The sequence below is a fragment of the Chelonoidis abingdonii genome, chromosome 4 (assembly GCF_003597395.2).
Source record: "Chelonoidis abingdonii isolate Lonesome George chromosome 4, CheloAbing_2.0, whole genome shotgun sequence".
Classification (NCBI taxonomy): domain Eukaryota; kingdom Metazoa; phylum Chordata; order Testudines; family Testudinidae; genus Chelonoidis; species Chelonoidis abingdonii.
This window is the reverse complement of record NC_133772.1, coordinates 91,762,271-91,789,707: the sequence shown is the minus strand read 5'-3', so window position 1 is coordinate 91,789,707 and position 27,437 is coordinate 91,762,271. Positions and strand designations below refer to the sequence as shown.

Below are 27,437 nucleotides of genomic sequence, written 5' to 3'. Positions count from 1 at the left end.
TAACCTGTTTACTTCTTCGAGAGGTTGCTTCAGTATGCATTCCTTTAGGTGAGTCCAGCCTTTGACCTAGCGGAGGGTCGGGAGAGACACGGCAGTCTCGGACGCACAGCGGCCCAAAGGCCGACGTGTCCCAGATTGCTGTTAACCAAACGCTAGCTGCGGTGAGCCGAAGGTTGGACCGAGACCAGGCTGCAGCACGGCAAATCTCCGTGGGCACGTCGCCACGTGGTTGCTGAGGGAAGCTGAGCCCTGGTGCGACAGCGCAGTAAGGTGTCCGAGGGGTAACCGTGAGCTTGCTTGTAGCCGTGCGATACAGGCTGTGCCAGGAAGGAAATCCTCTGGAGGAGACTGGCAGACCTTTCATTCGCTCCGCAACCGCCACAAGAGCTTGCGGCGACCTTCGGAGAGGCGTTGGTCTCTGTCCATCTAGAAGCCATAGCTCTGCAGGCACATCCAAGTGCTGTAGCACTGCTGTTCCCTCGGAAGCCAGGCGGCTCGGGAAGAAACCGGAGAGAAGATGTCCTGGCGAGCCGTGAAGGCAGCACCACCAGGAGGAATGAACAGATGAGGTCGATATTGCACTTGTCTTATGAGCACGGTGTACGGAGGATCGACCAGTGAGGGCTCTGATCGCCGAGACCCGACGCCGCTGAGGGATTGCCACCAAAGAAGCCGTCTCCACGATAGGATAGAGAAGCGGGCAAGTTGCCAGGTCGTCGAAGGCGGGCCAACTAAGTTGGTCAAGACCAAGTGAGGTCCCGGAGGGGGATGGGTGCAGTGGGGAATACAGTACGGTCCAGAACCCTTCATGGAAGCGAGAGACGATCCCGACGAGAACCCGAGCCACCTCGTCTCCGGATGGAAGGTAGATATTGTCGCCAGGTGCACCCTTGAAGGGAGGAGTCGCCAGACTTGTCTGTCTAAGGTGCCAATGTAGGCTAGTCCGGTGATTCCGTCGGGAGATCGTGACGGATGAACCGACCACGGCCGTGGAGGCACCTACACTTGGCCACCGTTCTGCCGGGTGGAAGTTTCTCATGGAAAGGAGAATGCGCTTGCAGCGAGGATCGACAGCGTTCCTCAGCTCAGCCATGCAGGGCCCACGCCGTGAGGTGCAGGTCGCGATCGGAGACGGAGTCGCCCCGTTGGTCCGTGTGAGGGGTATGGACATCTGGAGTGGAAATTGAAGGTAGCCTCTGACAAGGTCAGGAGGGTGGTGTACCGAGCTTGCGGGCCCCACGTGGCGCTATTAGATGAGCTGCGCCTGTCTCGCGAAGCTTGAGCAAGACCTGGTACCAGAGACAACGGAGGGAAGCATAAAGCCAAGGGCGGTGGTCCACAGTGGAGAACCGGTCCGTCAGCGACCCGGGAGAGGCCGCTGGACGAGCAGAACTCATGCACCTTCCTTTCGATGCGGGACGCGAAGGCTACGAGGAACCCCCCACCTGTGAAACGGGATACATGGACGATCCGATCTGATCGACCACTTGTGGCAGGAGGAAGTGACGCTGCTCAGTCCGATCCGCCAGGGTGTTCCGGACCCGGGGCAGGAAAGGTATAGCTACTAGACACCCAAGGGCAGTACAGAGTCCCATAGTTGAATGGCTTCTCTGACACGGGGAACGAGCGAGTCCCCCCTGCTGTTGATGTCAGTACAACGGCACGTTGTGTTGTCCGTAAATACCGAACACATGGCCTACGAGCTAGCTTGCTGAACGCGGACAAGCGAGACGGAACGGCCGTCGCCCCAGAGGTGATGTCAAGTGGGGCCAGTTCGGCGACCAACGGGCCCTGGGTCCTGTAACGACCTAGGTGGCCCCCCCGCCGAGGAGGACGTCATCGCGTTGAGGTTTGTGATGTGTGCGGATGAAGGCATCCCTGCAAACAACTGAGACGGGTCCGCACAGTCGGGGAGCGAGAGGACGGGAGGGATCGTGAGCAGCACGTCCATGGCAGTCCGCTCGGAACGGAGACCGGTAGCCGGCGGTACCGCTAAGGGCTCATGCGTAGCCGGATATTTGTGACATTTAGGTGCATGCGGCCGATATGCCCAGCAGAGGAGGCAGTTGCCAGCTGAGCAGACCGAGCTGTGCAAGTTGCGCGCGTGGGTGACGCTAAGGAAGCGCGCTGAGTCAAGTGGCTCTGGGCAGGGAGGAGCCAGTGCGCCTCTGACATCGCAGTCTCTGCCGCGTGGTTGGGTGACCTCCGCATGAGGAGGTCCCCAGACGGGACAAAGCAGGTCCGTTGTTACTAGAGCTGCTGACGGACTTAGGCGCGGAGCACCCTTGATGAGCCATCGTCCAGCGTACGGAAGACAGTATCTGCTGCTCTGCGGAAGGGCGCGGCGACGATGCCATGCTTTGGGCTAAGACCTCGGGCAGTAACAGGCCAAGGGGAGGACGCCAAACGAACTGTGGATGGTCGCGCCGGAACCGAGGTATCCTGTGTGCGGGAGAATGGCTATGTGGAGTAGCGCCTTCATGTCAAGGTGGTGTGCGACCAGTCTCCAGGATCCAGACGGATATCTGTCCCAGGGAGCACCTGCGGAACTCACTTGCGTATCCACTTGTAGGCCCGGCAGATTCTAGAATGGTCCGGGGCCTCCCTTGGATGGGATGAGAAATAGCGGAGTAAACCCCTTCCCACCTCTTGTAGCGTGACTCCTCTTCGGCTCCTGCTGGTGAGAATATGCCACCTCGTGCCAGAGGCATTGGCTCGTGAGAGGGGTCGACCCGAAGAGACCGGAGGGGGGCCGAAAGGCGGGGATGAAAGCAAACTGGAGCGTGGGTACGTGCTCACCGGTGCAGACCACGACGGAAGTTAATCTGTACCAACGCCGACAGATAGCGGAAATGCATTGGAAAAGGGGGCAAAGGGCCGCTGAAGAGAACGTACGCCGTACCGGCTACCTTCAAAACACTCTTGGCCCCAGATGGTCGGTTTTAGTAGGGCTGGACTGGCCGTGTGGGGCGGCGACTGGTTCGAGCGCCACCCGCCCGCTTCTCGTAAAATCCTGCCTGTTTCGAGGCGTAGGCGGGCGCGGTTTGGGGCCTAAGGGTCTCCGTTGAGCCAATGGGAGGTGTGCCATTCCGAGCGCTCTAGGTGACATTAGCCGTCTTTCGTAGCTGTGAGGTGAGAATTTGCTTTTGGCGGAAACACCCCGCCCTCAAAGGGTAAGTCTGTAAAGTGGTCTGCAGTCTGGTGGTAAGGTGTTGAGGGCCTGGGCCAGGAATGTCGGTACTCGTGACACCTGAGGCTACAGTCTACGTGGCCGACGTCGGCCGCGCCAGGGCAGCTTGGGGAGGCTCGCCATCTTCGCCTTCCCTATGAAGGCTGCCGAATCCTCAGGCGTGATCTGGGGGCAGGAATCTTGTAAAGCGGCCAGCCTGCCGACCAGGTTAAGCGTTAATGGCCCTAGAGAGGCCGCTGATGGCGACTCGTAGCTGTAAGGCGCCTGCGAATCTACCTTTCGGACCTAGAGGTCATGCGCCTTGAGCCTCTTTTTTTGGTGCGGCGCTGTGGCCATGGCGCTCCTCCTCGTTACCTGATCGGACAACTAACGAGGAGGGGGTGGGTGGACGTCAGAGTGTTCATCACCCTTGGAGACCATATAGCGTCCGCTCCCACCTCTTGCGCGGATCGAGAGGCCTGGAAGCTGCCAACAAAGGTCAGTAGTCGCCTGAACGTTTTAATGAATGCAGGGCTGAAGCGCGTTGGGCCTCGGCAGCCGAACTAGGATACCGATCGCGACTCGCCACTTCCCAACCGGCGGAGGTCTATGTTAGGGTCAACCCGCGAAGGAGCTCCTGGTGGTCGCAAATCAATCGGCGGTGGCCCCGAGCGGAAGAGGGAGCCCGCCCACGGCCCTCATCGGGAGCAGAGAGGAGCGGACTGCCTCGGACAGCGTGGGTCCTGGCACAGGACTGCGTCTCCTGTGGGCCGGCGGAAGCTCGGGAGGCAGGGATGAATGGCTGATCCTCTGCATCTGTGGAGGAGGCGGGATTATAGGTAAGCGGCCAGCGCGCGTTGTCCGAACGTGTTGCGGGTCACGAGGTCGGAGCCGACTAAGACACCTGGGCTGAGTGGTAAGCCCAGGTGGTCCACATGGACCATCACTGACTAGCTGGCGCGGAAGGCTCGTGGGAGTACCGCCGAAAGATCCCACGGGGAAATCACAGTCTCGGGTCCGAGTTACTACTGCTACCATGCCCTGGAGGAAGGCGACCTTGAACCGCCGCCATGGAGGGCCGCCAAAGGTGGGCACACAGAGGCCAGACCGCGGCAGACGGAGTCTGGGACCTGAATGGCGTTACGGGAACGGAGCCGACCGGGACCTGCGCCGGCTTGTGGCGGACGCGGGAGGTTGACGGGACCTCTCCGGTGTCCTCGAACGGCGGGCATCTGCTCCACGATCGCCTGTGTGGGTGCACCACGAGAGCAGGTCCGACCGTCGCCCCTCCCACTGAAGAGGAAGAGCGACATCCGCCCAAGAGAACCCAGACCTCTGATCGCGAATTAGCGGGGCCACGGGAGAAGTTGCGGACCGCGGCCCGGGCACCCCGCGGGTGAGCGTGCGCTGCGCGATGGAACGGGCCCCGAGCCGACGGCGAGCGGAGGAAGAAGCGCGGCGCCGCGTGAAAGGTGCCATGCAGAGGGGAGCCATGTGCGCGGGAACCGGCTGAACGACGATGGGAGCGGGTCCTTCGCTGGACGCGCAGACGACGCGATTGGGAGCGGTGCCACCGCGGTAGGGAGCCCACGATTGGAATGCGGTGCCGGGAAGGGAGCTGCGAAGCGAGGAACGAGATGCTCGGAACGGTTTCGACCTGACGGTGCAGAGGGTGGCCGCTAAAAAGGCGCGCGGCTTGCGCCTTGGAGAGGTGTTGCTAGGGTAAAAAGTTTCTCCGACGGCTGTGCACGCGGCGCGCACACACCTAAATGGAATGCATATGAGCAACCACTCGAAGAAGAACTCATCCTTCTCAGAGATTTTGCAGAGAACCTGAAACACTTGGGTAGGCATTGCTGCATTGACTACACCCAGGTCAGATTTTAAAGGTTTTATTAGCAACCACAGAAGCTGAGAATTACTTAATTGTTTTAAAAATGAAGTATGACATGTTGAACAAGATGACAACCTGAAAACATGCACCTACCCCACCCTGGTCACTAATCCAGTCCAATTAGAGCCCTAGGTGAACTCTGTTAGACAGCTACACAGATTTCAACTTGTGCTGTATTCAGCTGCTAGTATTATTACCTATACCAGGTGCTGTCAATACATGTCAGGGGACTGGACTAGATGACCTCTCAAGGCCCCTTCCAGTCCTACAATTCTATGATTCACCTGAACTAAGAAATCTGTAAACTGTGTTGCTATAATATTGCTTATGTCAATAAAATTAACAGAGAATAGAGAATTAAAAACTATGTATTAAGAGATCGTTAAACTAGCTCTTGATTATGATCCCAGTATTAAAGACAATAGGCCAAACCTTGCTTGCACATCTTAGCTTTATACTGGAACCTACTGTTCCAAGTTGTGCCTTGAGTTCCAGGGGTGTCAGCTTGTTGAGGTGTCAGTCTGTTGGTGATTCTTAACTATCTGTAAGGCTATTTCAGAGTCTTCTCATTGTGCCTTTTAGATCTGGAATTCCCCTCCTCAGTTTGCAATGCCAATATGGTTTCTACTTCATCTCTTTCATTTGTTTAATTTGGCTTGTTCTTCAATATATGAGCTGTTCATTTTAGTTCATTTTGCAAAGTGCCTTGGGATGCACTTTGACAGGCCCTACAGAATTATAAAAGGATTGACTAAGTGTGATAAGAGACTAAAAAAAAATAAAGAGTTAAAAGAGGGGATTTTCATCTCCTGTAGACATTAGGTAATATCTGAAATACAGCATGAATGAGAAAGTCCCATTTCAGACAGCTGTCAAAGCAGTTCCTGAAATTTTGCAGTATGTCACTTGCAGCACTAATTATTAACCAGAACTGTTCATTAAGCTATTGACCTAGGCCAAACCACAAGTTTCCACAGAGGTCTCAGCACAACAATGGGTTCTCCATTTGCTGGGAATGGAACTCCGGGGATCAGGAGTGACCGATACCATAGGCAGGAGACACACACACATATACGTCCACCCAGTAGCGGCGCTAGAGTTTTTCGCGCCCTAGGCGCACGGCCATTTCGCCGCCCCGTGCACCACGCCCGCGGCTCCTGTGGAGCTGCCGCGGTCATTTCTGCGGAGGATTTGTTGGTCCGCGGTTCCGGTGGAGCTGCCACAGCCGTGCCTACAGGAGGTCCACTGGAGCCATGCAGAACCAGTGGACCATCCGCAGGCATGCCTGCGGCAGCTCCACCAGAGCTGCGGACCAACGGACACTCCACAGGCACGACTGCGGCAGGTCCACCGGAGCCGCCTACTGCCCCCACTCCGGCAAAATGCTGCCCCCCGAAAATCCTGGCGCCCTAGGCAATTGCCTAGTTCGCTTCAATGGAAGCGCCGGCCCTGCATCCGCCCTCTCTATTCAAGTTCCAGAGTTCAGGTCACATGGCTGCCTTAAGACCTCATTTCCAACTCTGCCCTTTGGCAGACTCCAGTTTAAGCAGGACTTTTGCCCTTGTAGGCTGACAAAATGTAATATACACAGTTCTTCACAGCCCAGCACCTCCAAAGTAGCATTTAGGGGGTCATGCCAACCAAACAACCCCCTTATCTTCCTCAACTGATAGGTCTTTAAAATGGCTACACTGTGTTGGCGGTTCCTCTCAACACAGTGCAGACAGTAAACGTAAAAAACTAAATGGGGGAGGGGAGATGTGAGGTGGGAAAACTGTTTCTAATCAAAATGATAATAAAGTGGAACAGAGTAGGTCATTTTATTTGCCAAGCGAGGCCTGAAGTCAGAAACTCAGATAGGTGACCATTACAACAATGGGAAAGAACTTTCCTTTGATTTATTTGAACTAAAAGAACTGCTCTGTGTACTTTCAAGAGTCATCAACAAATCCTTTTATTCTGGTTAATATTGGACGAGTCAATATAGCTATGGAAGAATGAGCAGTATTATATTCCTCATCTAACTCACAGGCTACAGTACAGTAATTCAGAAGTGCAAATTTTTTATGGATTATAAATCCTCCCAAAACAATCTTTGGATCCCTGCCATTTCCCAGGCCGATGAGGTTCAAGAGTACGCTGGAGGTAGGGCTTTGGGGAAGGAAATTGAGATGGGCATGTTCTGAATCCCTCAGATTTTAAGGAGAGCTACAATCATTCTTCCTAGGATGGAAGAGTAATGGCAGCAACAGAAATGTTTGAGAGTGAAGATTGTAAAAGGGCAAGGGAATAAAGTTCAGGAACTCAATAGGGATGGACAAAGCCTACATCAGTGTTACGAGAAGTTGACATAATTAGGATAAATTACAATGGGGTTGAAAATTGTGATTTAAAATGCAGTTTTATAACATTAACAACCAGCCATATATATAAACCCCACTTGAACTCAAATGGATGTTTGAGAAAGAAACCCTAGAGAGGTGTTCTATTGCTCAGCATGACTGCTTGTAAATCCTACCACACTTGGGAGACTGCACTGGGAGTTCCCAGTACCGCTGGTTACAAGAAGAATTTGAACAGCTAGTGATTAGTGGTGACTTTGCAAGTCTGATTCCAGTTAAAGAAAAAGGTCACTTTCTTTCTCTCACAAGTAGTTGCACTGGCCAGGTAAAACAAGGAGGAAAGAAAGAATTATAGTACTGGAACACTGCCAATTTTGTGGAAGATCACATGCTCTTCAGCACCACTGGAGATTGCCAAAGGCAGGAAAATCATAGAATCATAGGAAAATGAAACAGCCAAGAATGTAGTGAGAAATGGAATATGGAGCAGCTATTCCTTTGGCTGTGCAAGTGCTTTACTTTTTGTAAAGCAAATCAGACTTTTAGAGCTATATCTATTTGTCTCACCTATCTATTGTGCTCACCCTCTGCAGAGAAGAGACTATGGCTACACCACAATAAAATTGTTTCAGATCCACACCACTGCTCCATGAGATGAGCTGTCATTTTCTACAAAATCTTTTATAGCCTTGAACAGTTGAGGAAATAGGACCAGTCAAAGTCTGTAGGGAGATAGACATGCATTTCAGAGATCTTGATGTAAGAGACACGATGACTGAGTTTTATTTTTGTATGGGAGGTTCCACATTGAACCTAAACACAATATATCAGTCAAGGATACCATGTCCATTACCCCCCAAAAAACACAGCACAAAAGGGCCATGAAAGGTAAAGAAACTGTCCACATGGAGCACCCTTTGTAAAAAGGAAGCTCCCCTCGACAGTGAAGAGTGGCCTCTGCAGCTCCCCAGCCCTGAAATGTAGGAGTTCTGACTGGTATGCAAGTGTGTTCTGGGTATTCTTAGCCTTCCTCAGCCTATAAGGGGTCATGAGAAACAAAGTGTAAATTAGAACAGACCCTGGACACATGCTGGGGTAAAGGCATGTAGAGATAAGAGGTCTGGGAACCTCCAGAAACTAAGAAGTGCATCCAGGATCTTTTATAGACCCTGATAATCATATAAAAAGAATTCAAAATTCACTAGACTGTATGTATGGTCATCCAGCAGTCTCCAGCTTACTTGAAGATTTTCTCCAGGAAAACCTTTCAGATACCAGTAATTATGCACCTTATCTCCATTGGCAGGATTTCTGCTCAGAGCAATTAGCTGTATTTCATGTCTGCTGATTAAAAAAGGCAAGGCTGCTTCTCATCCATCAAATCATGACTCAATACCACTGCCACAACTGCAGCAAAACAACAAGCAAGAGGGTTATTGAAACAATGACTTCACAACCTGGTACTTTGATAAGGAGTCACAATACAGTAATTGGATAGCTGTTTGCAGTTGAAGCAAATTTCATGCTTAGGTATTATTTCAATTAAAAGAGTAAGTTTTATACAGACTTGATATTTTAATGTACACCCTGCCACCCTTGCCAGTTCTCTAGCGGGCTTCATGGCCTTATAACCACCACCACAAGACACACCTGTTTTTCCACCACCACAAGACACCACCTTATAACCACCACCACAAGACACACCTGTTTTTCGTATCACTAAAGGAAGCATTACCTTATAACCACCACCACAAGACACCACCTTATAACCACCACCACAAGACACACCTGTTTTTCGTATCACTAAAGGAAGCATTACTGTAAACAAGTATGGCTCTGCTCTCCTGTGCCTCTCTCATTTCGCCAAGCACAATTATGCTATCATAAAAAGACTTGCAGCCATACTACCTTGGGCAGTGGTCTCTTCAGTTCACACAAATGAGGCAAACATATCAGTTCTTGGACAGGAAATGAACAACCAGATGTGTTTTTAAAAATGGTGGTGATAATTCAGTGGGCGGTACTAGTCCTTCTGATTAAATACTGTAACTAGCATGATGGGTGCCAAAGGTGCTAGCTTTAGCATGAAAAGTTCTGACCCTTGTGGTAATTAAGGAAATCATATTAAAATGTGTTAACCAACATGTTTTACAAAACACAAAATATGCCCGCCTCCCTCCCCCGACATCTAGACAGAGCCAAAGCCTAGTCTATTCACGCTCCATACTGCTATAGCTATTTCAGTTAGATTTCACAGACACACATACATACACAGTCATGCCACAACCCCTAGAGTGAACACAGCTGTATCAGTATGAAGCCATGTCTATCTATACTATGGGTGCTACAAGCAGAACAGCTGTGGAGCTATAGTTATGCTTAGACACTTCCTACAGCAACGGAAGTAATTTTTCTACTGCTGCAGATAATCCACCTCTCCGAACAGGAGAAGCTTGGTCAACAAATAATTCTTCCATCAACCTAGCCACAACTATTCTGGGAATTAGGTCAGCATTTTTCACACCCCTGAGTGCTGTAGCTATGTCAATCTAACTTTTAAGTGTAGGCCAGGCCTATGCTACACATATAGCAAAATATATTACTCCCTTTCCTGTATGGAAGTAAACCGGTATAACTGCATCCACGCTGGGAATGGTGTGGGGTTATTTTACTAACTATACTGGTATAGCTAATGTAGTGCAATTTGTGTGTTTAGACAACTCCTTAGATAACAGTTGCACCCAGTGATTTGTGAAGCGGTCCACACCACAGACTTTAAGGTCAGAAGGGACAATCATGATAATCTAGTCGGGCCTCCTGCACATTGCAGGCCACAAAACCTCAGCAACCCATTTCTGTAATAGACCTAACACCTCTGGCTAAATTACTGAAGTCCTCAAATCATTATTTAAAGACTTCAAGTTACAGATAATCCACCATTTACACTAGTTTAAACCTGCAAGTGACCCAGGCCCCATGCTGCAGAGAAAGGCAAAAAACCCAGAGTCTCTGGCAATCTGACCTGGGGGAAATTCCTTCCTGACCTCAAATATGGAGATCAGTTGACTCTGAGGATGTAGACAAGACCCACCAGCCAAACAGCTAGGAAAGAATTCTCTGTAGTAACTCAGACATCCCCATCTAGTGTCCCATCTCCAGCAGCCAGGGATTTTTTTGCTACTGGCAGTTGCCAATGGGCCATACGCCACTGTAGGCAGTCTCATCATACCATCCCTTCTATAAACTTATCAAGCTCTTAACAGAGAGGATCTCTTGCTTACATCAAAAAGTAACAGAATGATATTTATTTTTAACTCAATTATAAATATACTTATTAAAATTTTCACAGTTGCATGAAATTGGGGGGGGAGTGAGTCAACATCCTGTATCAAAATATACAAAGTAAGTATTCTTAATTTAAACTCTAGTAAATTCTCAAGTAGAATTTTTCTTGCTTTGCCTAACAATAAAAATCTAATCCTTCCAAGCCTACCAATAGCATTCTATTTCCAGCCCATATAACTCCAACTTTTCACAGAAATATTTTATAGTATATGTATGAAGGCATTCATTGTTCTTTATGAAAAGGTCTTTTTTTAATTTTTAAAAAATAAAGACAACACTATTTTCCCCCATTGAACATTTGGTGCAGACCAAGGTCTACAGTGCCAAAAAAGCAAGCTTTTCATCTTCACGCTGATGGAGCCACCAAGTTTAATCAATCAAAGCAGCAATTCAAGATGACCTGAAAGTGAACCTCCTCCTCAGGAATGAGCAGTGGAAGCTTGCTGTGTATAAGCAAAGCCTACTCCTTTCCAAAAGGCTTCCATCTGGATAAGACGGAAATCAGGGAAATGCTTCATTTGATCAAGAGCTACAAAGATTAAAGCAACAACCGCCAAAAAATCCCATGAAGAGGAAGAACAACAATTCTTTGGCTACATTAAAGGCTTGCTGTGGAGAATTACTGCCGAAAAGGATAAGACTCTCAATTCAGAAGATAAGAACAAAGCAGTTGTAAGCACCTCAGTATGGTTATTTGAGTAAGGCAAACACTGCATTGAGCAACATTTTGTTGCAGGTTAGTATTCAACTAAGCACAGGGGTCAGCAACCTTTCAGAAGTGGTGTGTCAAGTCTTCATTTATTCACTCTAATTTAAGGTTTCGCGTGCCAGTAATACATTTTAATGTTTTTAGAAGGTCTCTTTCTGTAAGTCTATAATATATAAACTATTGTTGTATGTAAGGTAAATAAGGCTTTTAAAATGTTTAAGAAGCTTCATTTAAAATTAAATTAAAATGCAGAGCCCCCCCGGACTGGTGACCAGGACCCAGACAGTGTGAGTGCCACTGAACATCAGCTTACGTGCCCCCTTCGGCACCAGTGCCATAGGTTGCCTACCCCTGAACTAGCACGTCTGCTTATCGGTGTCCTCAATCTTCCATTTTCCCAATTATGTTGGCATAGCATAAAGCTAATTCTATTGAGCATGAGGAAAGGAAGAGTTTTGATTAACTGAAATGGGAAATTTCACCCATCACATCAGACTCCAGTCCCCATATGTTTACAGCAGGCTCCCTAAGAAACAGTCTTGACATGGTGGCTAAGGGACAGCAAAACAATGATTTCCAATCTCACCTGGCAGGAAACACCCTAAGGTTTCAGCAGTGCTCTTCATATGCAAGCACACTGCCTGCAATGTAGTCATATCAAAGGAGCGAAATGGAATTGGGAGAGATTATTGGTTCTTTTCATAGTCCAGAAAGCACAGTTGAGGAAGGCATGGTACACTAGTCAATTTATTTACTTATGAATCTGCCCTATCCTCCTGTGTGGGAGATAGTACATGCTTGATTTTGGTATGAAAATAAAGTGGTTTTGCTCATTGAGAGGTGCTGATGAGTTGATTTTATTCATGGATGCATTAAATCTTGTGGACACGTAAGAAAAAACTCTGCCAATCTTTACATGAGTAAAAATTTGGTGATGGAGGAATGGATTTAATATTTTACTCCTGGCTATTACACTATCGGATCCCATATTCCTGGATTAGTACATTGTTCCATGAAATGGAAGAACAGAATAATCACAAAGAACATAGCCACTGCATGGCAGTTTATAGTTTGTTCACTACATTTGTCTAGAACGGACATGGCTGGCAAATGGAAATCCATTCCTATTTAAAAATGCCAAATTTTTAACATTTTCATTCCAAATAGATGAAAAGACAAATGCCAAATTTTTCACATGAAGAGATTTCCAGAAAAGTTCGATTTTGGGAGAATCAAAATAAACTTTTCATCTTGCTGGTTGGCTGCTTGCAGGCAGAAAGTGAGATTAAGATCCTTCCAGATGAGCTGCTGGATTTTTATTATGATTTTCCTGATGAAACACTGAAGGCTTTTTTTTTGGCAAAGTTAAATTTCGATTCCAAAAAAAGGGCATTTTTCATCAGAAATATGTTTATGAGATGAAGAAATGCAGAGGCAACATTTTCTCACTGTCCAGAGGCTTCCAACATGCCCCTCGACTGCTATTATTATTCACAATGCCTAGAGTGTACAAAGCAGAACATATAGACAGACCTTCCTTGCCAGAAGGGTTTATAATCTAATGGTAAACAAACATAAGTGAGAACTACATACAGTAGGGGGAATGAGGGAAGGGAGGATGGATTACAAGGTCATCTGATCACTTATATTTGCTATGCATGTTTTGGTGATTCCTTCCTCATACACATACAAAGTAAGAATAAAATACAAATCTTCTCCTTTGGCTTCTTGATCAACACCTAAAAGTTGCTCAGACTATCTTTCTGAAGAAAATTACTATTTATTATAGGACCTATTTTTTGAGCCATTTCACATCCACCCATTTACTTACATCCATCATTGTTCTTTTGTTTATATAAAATTATTTATATTACTTTTAAAAATATGATTAAGCACATCGATTTCCCCTTCAATACCCGAAGTAAAAACTTAACCACAGACCATATCCCCTTGTGATGGCAACCCTTCAGAGTCTGTGTTCTGAATATACCTGTCTGCCAACTGCAGTCCACTCCCTCTGCAGAAGTGAGCAGGCAGAGCGCTCACAAGTTAGGAGACAACCAGGATGAGGGCGTGCTGGAGACTCTTACTGTCCTCCTGAAAGCTTAGCTCCCTCCCTCTCCACAAGAGAGGGCTCTTGTCCCAGAGAGCAACTGATGAGTACCTGGAATCAAGGCACTAGCAAATTTCATGAGACGTTTGGGATCTGAAGGTGGTGGTGAAGGAAAACAAACTGACATTTACTGCATCAGTGGAACAAAACTTATGCAGCTCTCTTTTCCATTAACGCTATGTGAAGAATAAGTGCACACTCCATAATCCTTTGCCACCAAGCAGGCATGCACAGAGGATTTTCCTTAGGGTACAAGTTTGTTCTCTTACATCTTTTTTGCAGTACGGTACCATCAATAGGGACATATAAGAGGACAGGGACACAAGCGTGACTGAGAAGTGGCCTAGAGCACTTGGGTTTCATACGTATTAGTTTACTTGCTGAATGCTAATCAAAAAAATCACACAATAAGATTTGAAAGCACCTTGGAGGGGACAGTGCAGCCTCTTCTCCCTCCCATAATAGAACACACAGGTATTCCTGTTGCTTAGGAATTGACAACACCTACAACCTGTGCTTAAACTGTAATGAAAGAGGTGCTGGGGCTCAAGTAATTTTTTAACTTTTATAACTAAATGAGCAAGCCTAGAGGTGCTGGGGCTCAGCCCTGGCACAAACTAAGCACTGCCTACAATTGTATGCCTCTCCTAGTGAAACAAGCAGCTGATATACCAGGAGCAGAGGTAAATTCTGTTAGTGGTTGAAAACAATGCTGTCTCCCTCGCACCCCTCACTCAGTTCATCTTTAGAAAGTTCATGAGTAAAGCAGCACTTCTTACTAGCTGTAAAACTACCAGTAATGAAAGATGGGTTGAAACTGTATGAGCCTCTTACTGCTGAAAAATGGAGTTCTGGATATGCCACCAAGGTGAATGTGAAACACCAGAGACCAAACACCAGAGTGGATAAAAATCAATATTTTTTTAAAAAATAAACATTTTTTTATTTTAATTGGTTTGGTTGTTTTTTTTTATAAAAAACTTTGTGGAAAAAACCTATCTAAAGATAGTTTTAATTAAGATACATTATAGTTCAAAGATATCTCATCACGGAATAGGGATTATATATTCTATTTCTATAGTATGAGAATATATTCATGTACTGTTTAAGAAAAGTTTTGTAACTTAGTCCCAATAGTTCATGGGATTAGGGACCCAATCTTATAGGGTTCCAGGGGCTTCTGTATAGATTTAAGTTAATTTTTCTATCTACCCAATGGGACTCAGTCTAGAAGATACCATCAGAGATGCTTAGTTTTGCAGTTCTCAAACTGTGGATTTGTGTCTCCAGGGATCACATGCTGGTTAACAGCAAAAATGTTTTTAAATAAAATAAAAAATAAAATAAATAAATAGAGGTGAGAAATAACCTGAGTACTACTGACTCGCACCTTTACTATTTACATTCTGGTATCTCTCAGAAAGTCTCACAACATAAACACTGTGACATAGAATTTTGTACACCTCCTTTGTCCATGAAGCGCCTTTCAGAGCCACAGCTCCAACTGTAGGGGAGGAGCAGCAGGAGCAGTGTACAGCCACCATCAATGGCATGGAATGGTAGGGCCTAGAGATAATTTCTGTGATTACAACCCCAGCTTTCAGTGAGCTGGACAAGTGGGTCTGATACAATTCCCTCCTCATCTCCAGAGAAAGCCTCTCCCCGCACTCTCCCATCCCAAATGCGCCAACAGCCTGGACTCCAGTTGGGTATCTAACATTAATGGAGTTACCATGATATTTTCCTTGGTGCCTGGGCTCCTCCCTCTCCCTCCTTTAGAGATTGTTGGAGTTTCTAACAGATGACCTCTCCCATGAGATTGTCAACACACACTACTTTTAAAATCAGAAAACTAAACGTTTAGCCTCAGTTTGTATATATCCTTTAGTCTCATTAAGCACTTATATGTCTATTAAAGTTAGTTTATACTTACTTATGGCATGCCCATCACTGTAGCAAAGCAACTGAGATGACAGTAGAAATAAAGTGTTTTTCATTTTAAAGCCTGATATGCAAATGAAGTGATGGATATTGAAATATTCAAGTTAAGGCATTACATCATGTTCATTCAGTCTCCATATTTCTAGGCCTTCAGTTTTAAAAGAAGATTCCTGCCACCTTCTGGAGCATCGTTAGCAGAAGACTAACTGAGGGACAAGAGAAATTTTAAGGCAATTGAAAAAACTTATTCATTTTCCTGACAAATGCCTTTCCCTCCCACCTCACCCCATACAACACTTATTAGAGTAGTGCTTAAGGACCAGTCACACATGTGGTTACAATGTTCTAGACACTGTACAAATGGTAGACAGCCCGCCCACGCCAAAGAGATGACAACCTAAACAGATAAAAACAAAGGAATAGAACATACAAGCACAGCAAACAATGTGATACTTGCAATGACTTGTTTGGTCTAAGTTTTTGTGGTGTTTTTTTAATTTTAGGGAAGGGGTATTACTAGAAGGAGACTAGCTAGACAGAAAGGAGAGGGAACACTGAAAGGAAGAATTGAGGACGAGGAAGAAGAGGGTACAAAAGGTACAGAGTGAGGCTGAGGTGCAGAGACTGAGATCGATGGGGAATGAGAGGGTTGGAGCAAACAACCAACGAAAGAGAGATAATATGCAGTCAAAACAGTAAAAAATGGTCTCACATCAGTGTCTACTGTTATCTTGTTGAGGTTGCTTTCATGCCTGTTCTTTCAGTTTCTTTGGCCTAGGGCTGGCTCCTCCCTGGAATCTCCTTCTCCCCAAGCCCACATGGTTCAGGGGTAAGGGGCACGTCATAGATGCTAGAGCTCCCAGAGTGGTGTGTGCAGTTCTTGGTCCAAAATGTGCAGGGATGATCCTGGCTAGGAGCTCTTCTCCTCTCCTCATATTGCAATGTTTTCCTCAGGCTGCTTCTGTGCCTGCTCCTACCAGCTACTGTTTCTTTGGCTCCTGACTTATGTTCTAACACTCTTTTTGTTTAATCCACATAATTAATAGGGAGCATTCAGCATAAGTCTAGATTTAGCTCAAAATTCATGAGTTCCATGCAGTACTCTGTGAAGAGTTAATCAGCAACGTCCTGCTGATTGTCTAATTAGAACTGGCTTCTGCTCATCAGCTCTGGGCTGTGTCCAGAATACTGTCTACTTTACAGTAAGACAAAAGTGTCCACCTCAAGAAGACCAGACACACCAAGTAAAATTAAAAAGTATTTAAATACATTTGTGTAAGTGGTTCTCTTGTGAACTTTCAAGATGCTATATTGAACAAAGTGATTTTCCTTTAAAGAAAGGAGACTGTGTTTCAGAGAGTCTCATTCAATCCAGAAGACTATTTTCACTTCTCATAAAAGACATGGATTGATCACATTTCAGAGACAGGCAACAAAAACTTATTACTTCATCTGCAATGAGAGCTCTCTGCAATCAGTAAATACCATTTTGTTCAATTTGACTATTTCTCCCCTTGACAATTAAGGCGGATAATGCTGCACCTGCAAAATCCTCCCTAGATGGACCCCTGAAATCCCCTGCTACTCTAGTTGTACTTCCAATATTTCTTTTAACATCAGAGCTGAAGCCAAGGCAAACACACAGCTCCCTCTCCTCCTGATCCCTAAGGTTGGTGTTGTGCGCTTAGAATTGCACTGCGCACAGACACACTGAAATGGATAAGGAATCATTTGTTTTTCTCTCTCAATTCTTGAGAAGTTTGTTTATTCAGGCCTCAGCAGCTTAATACACATGCCTGTCCCACATGCAATGCCCCAGGTTGTGGTTTTTGTTAAACAAAAACACTCCCCAATCATGTGCCTGTTTTCTCCTTTTCCATAATTTCTACAAAACATGTCCCTATTGGTTTCAGAGATTTCATATTATGGCACAGGCTACACTTGTAAGAGCTGTAGAACTAGGAATCAAATCTCAAAATGTATCAGATAGGACCATAAAAGTAGTAGGAGAATGCCAGATTCATGCCCCAAATGGCTTTACAGGAAGTACGAATTTGGTCCAGAATCATTTGGAAGCAGCATCTAATACAAAAGACCACATCTTACCCATCCCCATGTATTCCTAAAGCAGTGCCTGCCTAAACCCTACAGCCATGGAAGTTGCTCTGCTGTACAAAGGATGAATATTCTATTCAGCACTGGGATCAGATCACAGTACTGTTACCTCCACATGGAGAGGTCACTTCGGATTTGCCAAGATCTGAGTGTAAACTGCAGCAAATTGCCATTTGCATTATTGTGTTGTAAAGACTCCAGGGATCAATGCACAGGTTCCCTTTCCTACTTGGTTTTGGCCTCATTGTCAGTCCAGTCAGGGTCCCACACACACTCCCTTTCTCTAATAGTTCTTGAGAAACCATCTTGCCATCCAAGCCATCTAGTCAAAGGCATGCTATACAGCTGTGGTTAGTCAGTCAGTTCCTGCTCAGCGTTTTCAGCTAGCCCCTATGCTTCTGTTCTAGTCTACAAAGGTTTAGTTGTTTTTTAAACCACGCCCAACACCATAGTAAATGCCAGAGACCAAAGCAGCGAAAAGTAGCAGTCTTGCCTGCAGCTGTAGTCAAAGTGCACGTCTCTACAAACAGGAGACCACTACCATAGTATACCCTTATCAACTTCACGCTATGCAGGAACAATTCTACCCTCTGGCAGGTCATCATCACGCTCCAGAATTAGGAGAGGAAAAGAGAGGGCTGGGGTGACATGTGCAGTAGTAAGATAGCAGCACACAATGAAACAAACAAGGGGAGGGAAAGCAGCACAACTACATCCTAGATAATGCAGAGATATTAAGCTGTGAGTAAGTGGAAGATCTTAGGATGCACAATACTTTGTCATGATGTTGTGTTCTCCAGCATACAAAAATAAAGTTGGGGGAACACATTTTTACAAATTACAAAAAGTAATTATCCCTCTGCTGACACTCACACCTTCTTGTCAACTGTTGGAAATGGACCACCCTGATTACATTGGCCTCATTAGCATTACAAAAGTAATTTTCCCTCAGTTGGTATTCACCCCCTTCTTGTCAACTGTTGAGAATCCACCTTAATTGAATTGGCTTGTTAGCACTGATCCCACACTTGGTAAGGCAACTCCCATCTTTTCATGTGCTATGATATATACTCTGCTTACTGTATTTTTCACTCCATGCATCTGATGAAGTCAGTTTTAGCCCAAGAAAACTTACCCAAATAAATGGGTTAGTCTCTATGGTGCCACAAGGACTCCTCATTGTTTTTTCATGGTGAATTAGAAGCTTTTTCTCAGGAGGGCTAATTAAACATAAACAAACAGGCTGTGACTAAAACAGCTTGCAACTGTCCCACAACCCAGATGGTGCTGGAAAGAGAACATTTCCAGTTATATATTCATGAAAGTGTAATTATGTCTTTCTACTAATGAAGGTAATTATTCATTTCCCATAAATCCCATGCCTCCCACATGCTGTTCTGCTATTTCCTTTCTATGGCTGCCCTCTTGCCTTTCTGCAGCTGTTCTGAAGAAACAAAAGCAAGACACAGAAGTGCATGCCCCCACTCAGCAAAAGGGCAGGTCTACGGAGACAGAATTTACGTCTGTGCACCTTTCCAATGATGCTGTTCTTGGAAGAGGTGGGCACAGACTACAACACATGCGCCTAGCACATGCCAAGACTGCTTCAGCACAAGGGGATACTGCACTGGAGACAAATGATTAAGCAACATGTTACCACAGAGCTATCATGACATGAACATTCTGCATCTATAGGAGCCTTATCAAGATCTCTCAGAAAGGATGAGAGGAGGGAGTGACTTGCACTATCTGCCTCTTTTGACAGCATGTAACCACAGTACTAGAAGTATCATGCAGATAATCCGTTGCTGATCAGATTTCATTCCATTTCCAGAATTCAACATTGCTCAGACGTTTCTTTGGTTCAGTTACTTACTTTTGCACACAATAAAACTCTGAATCATTAAGCTAATCCATCAATCTTTAGCTCAGAAGCAGAATCACACTCTGTCAAATAAGCAAAGCTCAAGTGCCAAAACTGTTTAAAACTTTAACAGGCAACTTGGTGGTTCACCAACATTCCAGTAGTTAAAATCGGCAGAAAGAGACAAACAATTGATTCCATTACAGAAATCAAGTCACTCTGGTTTCTTCCCAATTTTTGCCTCACACCAACATGACAAACATGTTAGTGACCAAAGGCATCTAATTATGAAAATGAAAAGCATTTTTTCTCCAAACCTTAAAATCAATTTCCAGGCCACAACCTATTTCTCCTATGAAGTAATAGTTCAAGCAGATCTTCGGAAAGTAGAGAGATTATTCCCTGACAAGTTTTAACCTCCATGCCTTGACAATCCAGAGCTCCTAACACTGAATGTTAATGACTTTAACATTCCACCTTCAAAAATCCCACCTGCCAGCAGTAAGGAGGTCAGTCACATCAGAAATCAACACAGTTTATCAAGCAGTTAACTCCAAAATCAGAGGGGAATTTTCTCTTTTCTCTATAACCAACATTTGTACTAAACTAGGCTACCTCACAATTAACAGTTTTAGTTTAATCACAGCAGCAGAATCAGTAACCATCAGCTCCATACACAAGTTTCTACAAGAGCCTGTTAGCTACTCAAGCCACTGAGGGTGGTAGGGAAAATGAGAAACTCCTCACTTCTAGCCAGCCACAGCACTTGCTGAAAAATAGCAATGAAAAAACAAAGCAATTTATTACAGATAATTATAGTTTAAATCACAAAGAAAAATAAAAACCTTGTGTATGTGGAAAGCTGTATGCCAATACTACTACTTATGCTTGTTAGAGTTATTTCAGAACCATTCAGTTATGTAAAATAACTGAATCAAATGAAGAGCGTAGGATTGGAAGATTGTCTTCCGGCATGGCACTGGTTTCTCTGGAAGACCCTGTATAAAAGATTACCTAGATTAAGACACCTCACAAATACAAAAAGCTAAGGATTTTGTAGACCTCTAGCAATGGCCATGATAAAATTAAAAATGAACAAGATCAAGATGAGAAAAATTGTGTAATAGTGTAGTCAGTTTTACTGTTTCCCTTGTAGATAAGCAGTTTTTTCACGTACATAGGTCTTTTACACAGCAGCTAAGTAAACAAAGTGGAAAAAGTTCAGCTAATACTACTTAAACTGAGACGGCAACTCAGGGCCAGCTAAAGTACCTGAAAATATTTAACGTATTTTTGAAATTAACTAGATTTCAAAATAATAATCATTTGTGATGAAGTTATCTTAGTTACATGTATGTATGGGAAGCTGAAGAAAAAGTTGTATTGTTTGAGGAAATAGCATGTGATGACAACTTAAGTCTACTGTAAAATAAATACTTAATGCACCAATTTAAGATAACATGTTCAATTTAGCATTTCCTGTTTTTTTGAAGGAAAAAACTTTATTTTGTATTAGTATAGTTGTGACATATAATGTAAGCTATTTAGATAATGTTTTCATATAGTCAGTCACTGCTATCAATTTAAAACAAAACTGTAATGGTAGCAGAATGCTTACTCTCCACTACAGAGAGACAACCTCTATCTCAGCCCTCCTTTGGATGTGGCCAAGGGGAACCTGCCATATAGAGTAACCAGAAATTCTTTTCCTTTTAACCACAAACACAAACTCCAACAATCCATACATTTCAAGCCCAGATGACAGATTTCAGAATTATGGAAGTCTCATGTTGCAAGCGATATCTTGTTCTGAAGACACAAGAGACAAATTGCCCAAAACCTCAGTGACAACTGCAGCGGTCAAACCTCTCCCTTATTCCCTCCACCCCAAAAATACAGATGCTTTCTCTCCAAACCTTAGAACCAAGGCGTTAACCTTTCTTATAATAGATATTCTACTTTACTTGGCATTGTATAAACTTTTGGAATGTCAATAATAAAAGAAAATAAGAAAAGCAACTAACCCCAGTAAAATAAAAAAGGAATAATGTCAGGTCATCATTAACCATCTAGCTCTCAAGTTACTTCCCCCATAGCTTGAGCAGCTGGCTGTTAGTTTGGCTTTCAATGACATAAGAGGTTGCTCTGTAGGGGATTAAAAAGAGGCCAACAGAAACAGAGCAGCGAGAAAGAAAATAAGAGAGGCCACTCCAGTTCTTGAAAAAGGAATTACAATTTTCTGTAAATCAGCTCTGTGAAATGGGCTTCCTAACCCTCACCTACTAGATTAATTTCCAGCACATAGCAGCAGCAGGGTCGGATTTTTTGTGGGCCCAGTGCCAAACATATTTGTGGGCTCCCCTGGGGAATGAAGAGGCCAGGGGCAAGAGCATAGCGGGCAGGGTGGATTTGATTTAAATCACTAGTTAGGAAGACTCGATTTAATCATGGGTTTCTACATAAAAGTCCATTCTTGTTGGTTGTTATAACCTTAAAACATATTCTTCACAACTCAGATTTAGGTTTCATTTCTAGAAGGTACACACTATACATTTTTAAACTGATTTATTTTGAAAAAAAAACTTTTCAGATGAGTTCTACAGCTATATCAGAAAATGAATGTTTGGTTATTTCATTTGCCAAAGATAACTGAAGCAGATATTTATGAAGTCGTTGGGAGGTGAACTATCTCCAATTCAAGAAGTTATTCATTAATATTGGGAGGATTTTCTTGCCATGCTGTATTAGGAGGAGACCACCACCAGACATTTAAATTGTTTTAATTAACTAAAACAATAATGTAAATATTCTGGATTTTTTTCTTCAACAGTAAACATAATATTTTAACAACAAAAATATGTCCCTCACTTCTCACATTTATCGCCAGACTTCTCCTTGTCCAGATCTATTCCGCCTCAACAATCTTCTGTTCACTGAACTTTTTGAAACTTTGCACTTTTAGAGAGAGGTAAGGGGTTGACCCTGTGTACATAATTTGCAGAGTGACAATAGAGCTGAGGTCTGTTATTTCTCACCTCTATACAATAATTATTTATTTAAAAACATTTTTGCTGTTAACAAGCATGTTACCTCTGGGGAGACAAATCCACAGTTTGAGAACTACAAAACTAAGCATCTCTGATGGTATCTTCTAGACTGAGCACTAAGGCCAGGTCTACACTGCGACTTTAAATCGGTTTAATGGCCGATATACCGATTTAACGCTGTATCCGTTCACACGACGTCGTCATTAATATCGAGTTAAACGGCTCCTTAAATCGATTTCGGAACTCCTCCCAAACGAGAGGAGTAGCGCTAAATTCGATAGTGATAACTCGGATTAGGGTTCATGTGGACGGAAATCGACGTTATTGGCCTCCGGGCGGCATCCCAGAGTGCAGCACTGACCGCTCTGGACAGCAATCTGAACTCGGATGCAGCGGGCAGGTAAACAGGAAAAGCCCCGCGAACTTTTGAATTACATTTCCTGCTTGCCCAGCGTGGAGCTCTGATCAGCACGGCTGGCGATGCAGTTTGAAATCGAAAAAGAGCTCCAGCATAGACCGTACGGGAGATACTAGGTCTGATCGCTGTATGGGGAGACAAATCTGTTGTATCCAGCTCCGTTACAGAACACGAAATGCCAAAGCGTTTGAATAAAAAACTCCAGGATACACAGCGCTGTGTGACAAGCGTAACGGGAAGCCAGAGACTCAAATGGACGCTCATGAAGGGAGGGAGGGGGTACTGAGGACTCCAGCTATCCCACAGTCCACAGCAGTCTCTGAAAATTATTTGCATTCTTGGCTGAGCTCCCAATGTCTGTAGGTTCAAACACAGTGTCTGGCGTGGTTCAGGGAACAGCTCCTCAGTTTATTTCCCCCCACCACCACGTGAAAAAAAAAAGGGAAAGATTGCTGTGCTATGGCGTTTGCTCAATGCACTCCGCGAAAAAGGCGCCAAAGGGTTGTCTGCTGCCTTCACAAAGGGAGGGGTGAGGCTGTACCCAGCACCACCCGGGGCAGTGTTTTCTGCCCCATCAGGCACTGTGCTCTCAACACGGAAGTGGGAACTATGGGATAGCTGAGGAACAGCTACCCACAGTGCACCGCTCCTGAAATCGATGGTAGCTTTGGACCATGGACACAAACAATCGATTTCGGGATCCCACTGTGGACGCGCTAAACCGATTTTATTAGATCTGTTTTGTAATATCGGTTTAAGCTAATTCAAAATAATCGTGCAGTGTAGACGTACCCTAAGTCCCACTGGAAAGATAGAAAAATTAACCTAAATAATCTATACAGAAGTTTGTGGAATCCCATAAGATTGGGTCCCTAAGCCTGTAGAACTGATGAATGAAATTGTTTAATTGTTCACTTTATTAATATAACTTCATAGGTAAAGTTTTACAAATGAAACAGTCATTTATAAAACAGGTTACCCCAATAACTGGCTAATTGATGATTAAGATACTCGTTAAAAGCCATAACTGTTCAGCCAGTTGCCCTTGTAAATTTCACTGTAAATCCAATTCCTGCTTAAATCACTGAGACTTACATTGTTTCAGTATTGTAACTTCTGTTCATTGTTTGCCATTCATTACACTTGCCTACTTCTGTTCACTGTTTGCCATATTGTAATTCAAACTTCATTTTGTAAGCTTGCTGCAACCTTCATTTTTGCAAAACCCTGCTGTAATCTTATTAGTTTAGATGTGTAAATGAGGTATGTATGGATGATGGAATCAACCTTCAGCACCACCCTGTCCTGATGAAACAGAGTTCAAACACCAACGGCTAAAGATGCAAACAGCCCTAACAAAGAAAGAAGAGTCCACCCTAGAAAGAAAAGAACAAAGGTACAATAGAAGGAAGATCAAAGCCAGGTTCAAGGCTGAAAGTCACATCTGCAATTGATGGATGATCAATCATACCGAACCCAGAGGCAGCATGACACAGAAAGACCTATAGCCTCTGGATTCAGACTAAAGTCTACAAAAAAAGGATGGGTGAGAAGGAAAACTCTCTCACATTTTGCTGCCAACGTGGGAGGGCAGACCCAGCCCTTCCTTGTGCCTGGCTTTCCTGGCCAGTTAGCCGCCACAAGCTACACCCACACCCAGATGTTCTGGGTTTGTGAGTGTGAGAGAGAGAAAGAATTAAGGTATTAGCTAGTGGTTATAGATCAAATTGTTGTAATAAATGTGGCATCTTTGCCTTGCCCCCTGAAACAATATATTCATGTAATGTTTATTATCTCATACTTTAGAATCAGAATTAATAATCCCTATTCTATGATATAAAGTAATCTTAATTAAAACTATCTTTAGATCGGATTTTTTAGAGGGAAAAAAATCTATTTAAAAAAAACAGATTTTTTTAATTTAAAGTCAATGATTTTTATCCACCCTGACAGCTGGGCATGGTGGGGAGGGAAGGACTGGTCCCCAGCTGGAGCGAGGGAGGGGCCGGGGTGAGATGAGCACATTGGGGTATGGGGGGAGGATTAGTCCCTGCTGATTGGAGCAAGGGTGGGGCTGGGGGCAAAAACACAGTGGGGTGGGAGCTAGGGTTTGTTGTTGGAGCAAGGGAGGGGCCGGGAGTAAATTGCAAGCATAGCAGGGCTGGGGAGGGGGTAAACAGGATCCCCCTCCAACCCCTACCCCTGCCCACATAGAGCAGGTACATACCATTTCCCTGATTCTAGCCCATTCTCTTTGCCTCTCTCTGCACTGAACTGAGGATGGGGGTGCAGGGTCTGGGAGGGAGTTAGGGTGCAGGAGCAAGCTAGGGGTTGGGGTGTGGGGTCTGGCCAGGAACTAGAATGAGGGAGGGGGCTCGGGGTTGGAGCAGGAGGTTTGGGTGTGGAGCGCTTATGTGGGGCAGCTCCCATTCGGTGCAAGGGGTGCAGGTGAGAACGTGGGGGGAGGGTGCAGGAGCACCTATTTGGTGCTTAGGGTCAAGATGTGGGGGGGGGGTGCGGAGTCAGGGCATTGGGTATGGGGAGGCTGGGTATGTGTGAGGGGGGTGAAGGAGTCAGGACATGGGGTGTGGGGGACTGGGTATGTGTGGAGGTACAGGAATCAGGGCTGGGGTCATAGGGGGGTGCAAGAGTCAGGGCAGGGGGCTGGGAGTTTGTGAGGAGAGTACAGGGGTCATAGCTGGAGGTGCTCCCAGCCCCCTGCCCTGAGCGGTTCACAGCAGGGGGCTGGAGAAGGTATGCCCTGATTCCACCCCCCTTTCCCAAGGCCCTGCCCTCACCTCTTCTCCACTTCCTCCTCTCTCTCCCGAAAGTTATTAAATGTTCAACACCAAGGAACAGATGGGGTAGAGGACTGAATTTTCCACGGCCTCCCTCACAAAATATAGCACCACTTTGCCTTTAGTAATTATTCTTTTGAGGGGAAAACCGGGCACTTCTCTCTTTTTGCAAAGTCCTGTGACCTCTTCCAGCTAAAGAAAACTTGTGAGTGCTGGTGATGCAATATCTCTTTACCACTCTCCCCGTTATAGCAGTGGGGGATGAGTAAAGGTGGGGGTGCAGCGTTAAGTACCTGAACACTTGACGGGACAGCAGCTGCTGTTGGAATGTGCATTTCCCTCACTAGTGTTAAGCCACCAGGACTTGGAGGGACAGCTTGGCTGCTACTCTAGCCCAGGCTGGAGCTGGGAGGAAGGACACGGGTGCTGCTGTGCAAGGTCCCTCGCCCCCGTTAGGAGTTGGTGCAAGGAGGGGGCACCAGAGGCAAGGAGTGAGGAAGTGGGAGGGGGGAGTTGAGGGGGAGAGGGGCCCCAAGGCCGGGCAGGGGTCGCAGCAGGAGGACGACAGCAAAGAAGATCTGGGGAAAGGGGGCAGCGTGTAAAAATATCGTTTCCTTCCAGAGAAGCAGACTCATCCTGCCCAGGGTCCAGGCGGTGACTGCTGCTTTCCCCCCCGACCCTCGCAAACAGCTGATCAGGAGCAGGGAGAGAGTGAGAGAAGGAGGGGCAAGTATACAACACAGTGGGGGGAAGAGGCGGGGGAGGAGGGAGCTTTGCTCCCGGGTGCAGTGCAACAGCAGAACAGAGCCCCGGGCACAGCAGCCCCAAGCTTCGCAGAGAAGAGAGGCTGTGTCAGGGCCCCTTTGAAGCATGGGCCCGGCGCTATAGTAAATCCGGCATCGAACAGCAGGATACATAAGTAGTCATTTTCCCAGGGCATACAGAAAACAAAAGGATCATCAATAAAGTTCAGGTCATTTCTGAGCCAAGATCTTTCATGAGGTCTCTCCTAGCTACTTCAATCCAGCCCCTGTTACCACAGTATCTGAGCATCTCACAATCCTTAATGTACTTATCCTTACAACATCGCTGTAAGGTAGGGGAGTACCATTATCCCCATTTTACAGCTGGAGAACTAAGGCACAGAGAGACAGAAGTGACCTTCTACAGACTTCTTGTGTGACCTTGGCCAAGCAGGGAATTCAGTCAGGATTCCCAAATCTCAGGCTAATGTATTAACCACTCGATCATCGTTCTTACATGAACATCATTCATCGTTATTAACTGAAAGAACTGCTTGTGAGACTATGACCCAGTGAGTGTGAGATCACCAACCACAATATATCTCACTGGCCACAGGAGAGAAATTATGCTGAGGAGACATCAGATACAGCAAGAAAGATTCCTCCATTAATAGAATACAATATGTTTTGGCAGAGCAATTTACAAATTCCTTGTTTTCTTGTCATTTGAAAAGAAAAACTTCAGCTGACCTAAGAAAAAAAACACTCAATGCTAGAACAAACTTTCCTCCATTTCACCCTCATGTTCTCACAATACACACAGTTACAAGATATAATTAGGATTTCCAGAGATCAGTTTAATAACTCAAAGAGAATCCTTTTAGAACACAGTTTTAGTCCCCAAATTTAAAATGCTTAAAAACTACCCGAATGCACTGA

At 45.4% G+C, this 27,437-nt stretch overlaps 1 protein-coding gene across 1 annotated transcript in view; it reads right to left on the bottom strand.

Annotated features, from left to right (window-relative positions):
* Positions 1-27,437, bottom strand: part of RMDN3 (regulator of microtubule dynamics 3) — a 72,577-nt gene that overhangs the window by 22,222 nt on the left and 22,918 nt on the right. The window lies entirely within an intron of this gene.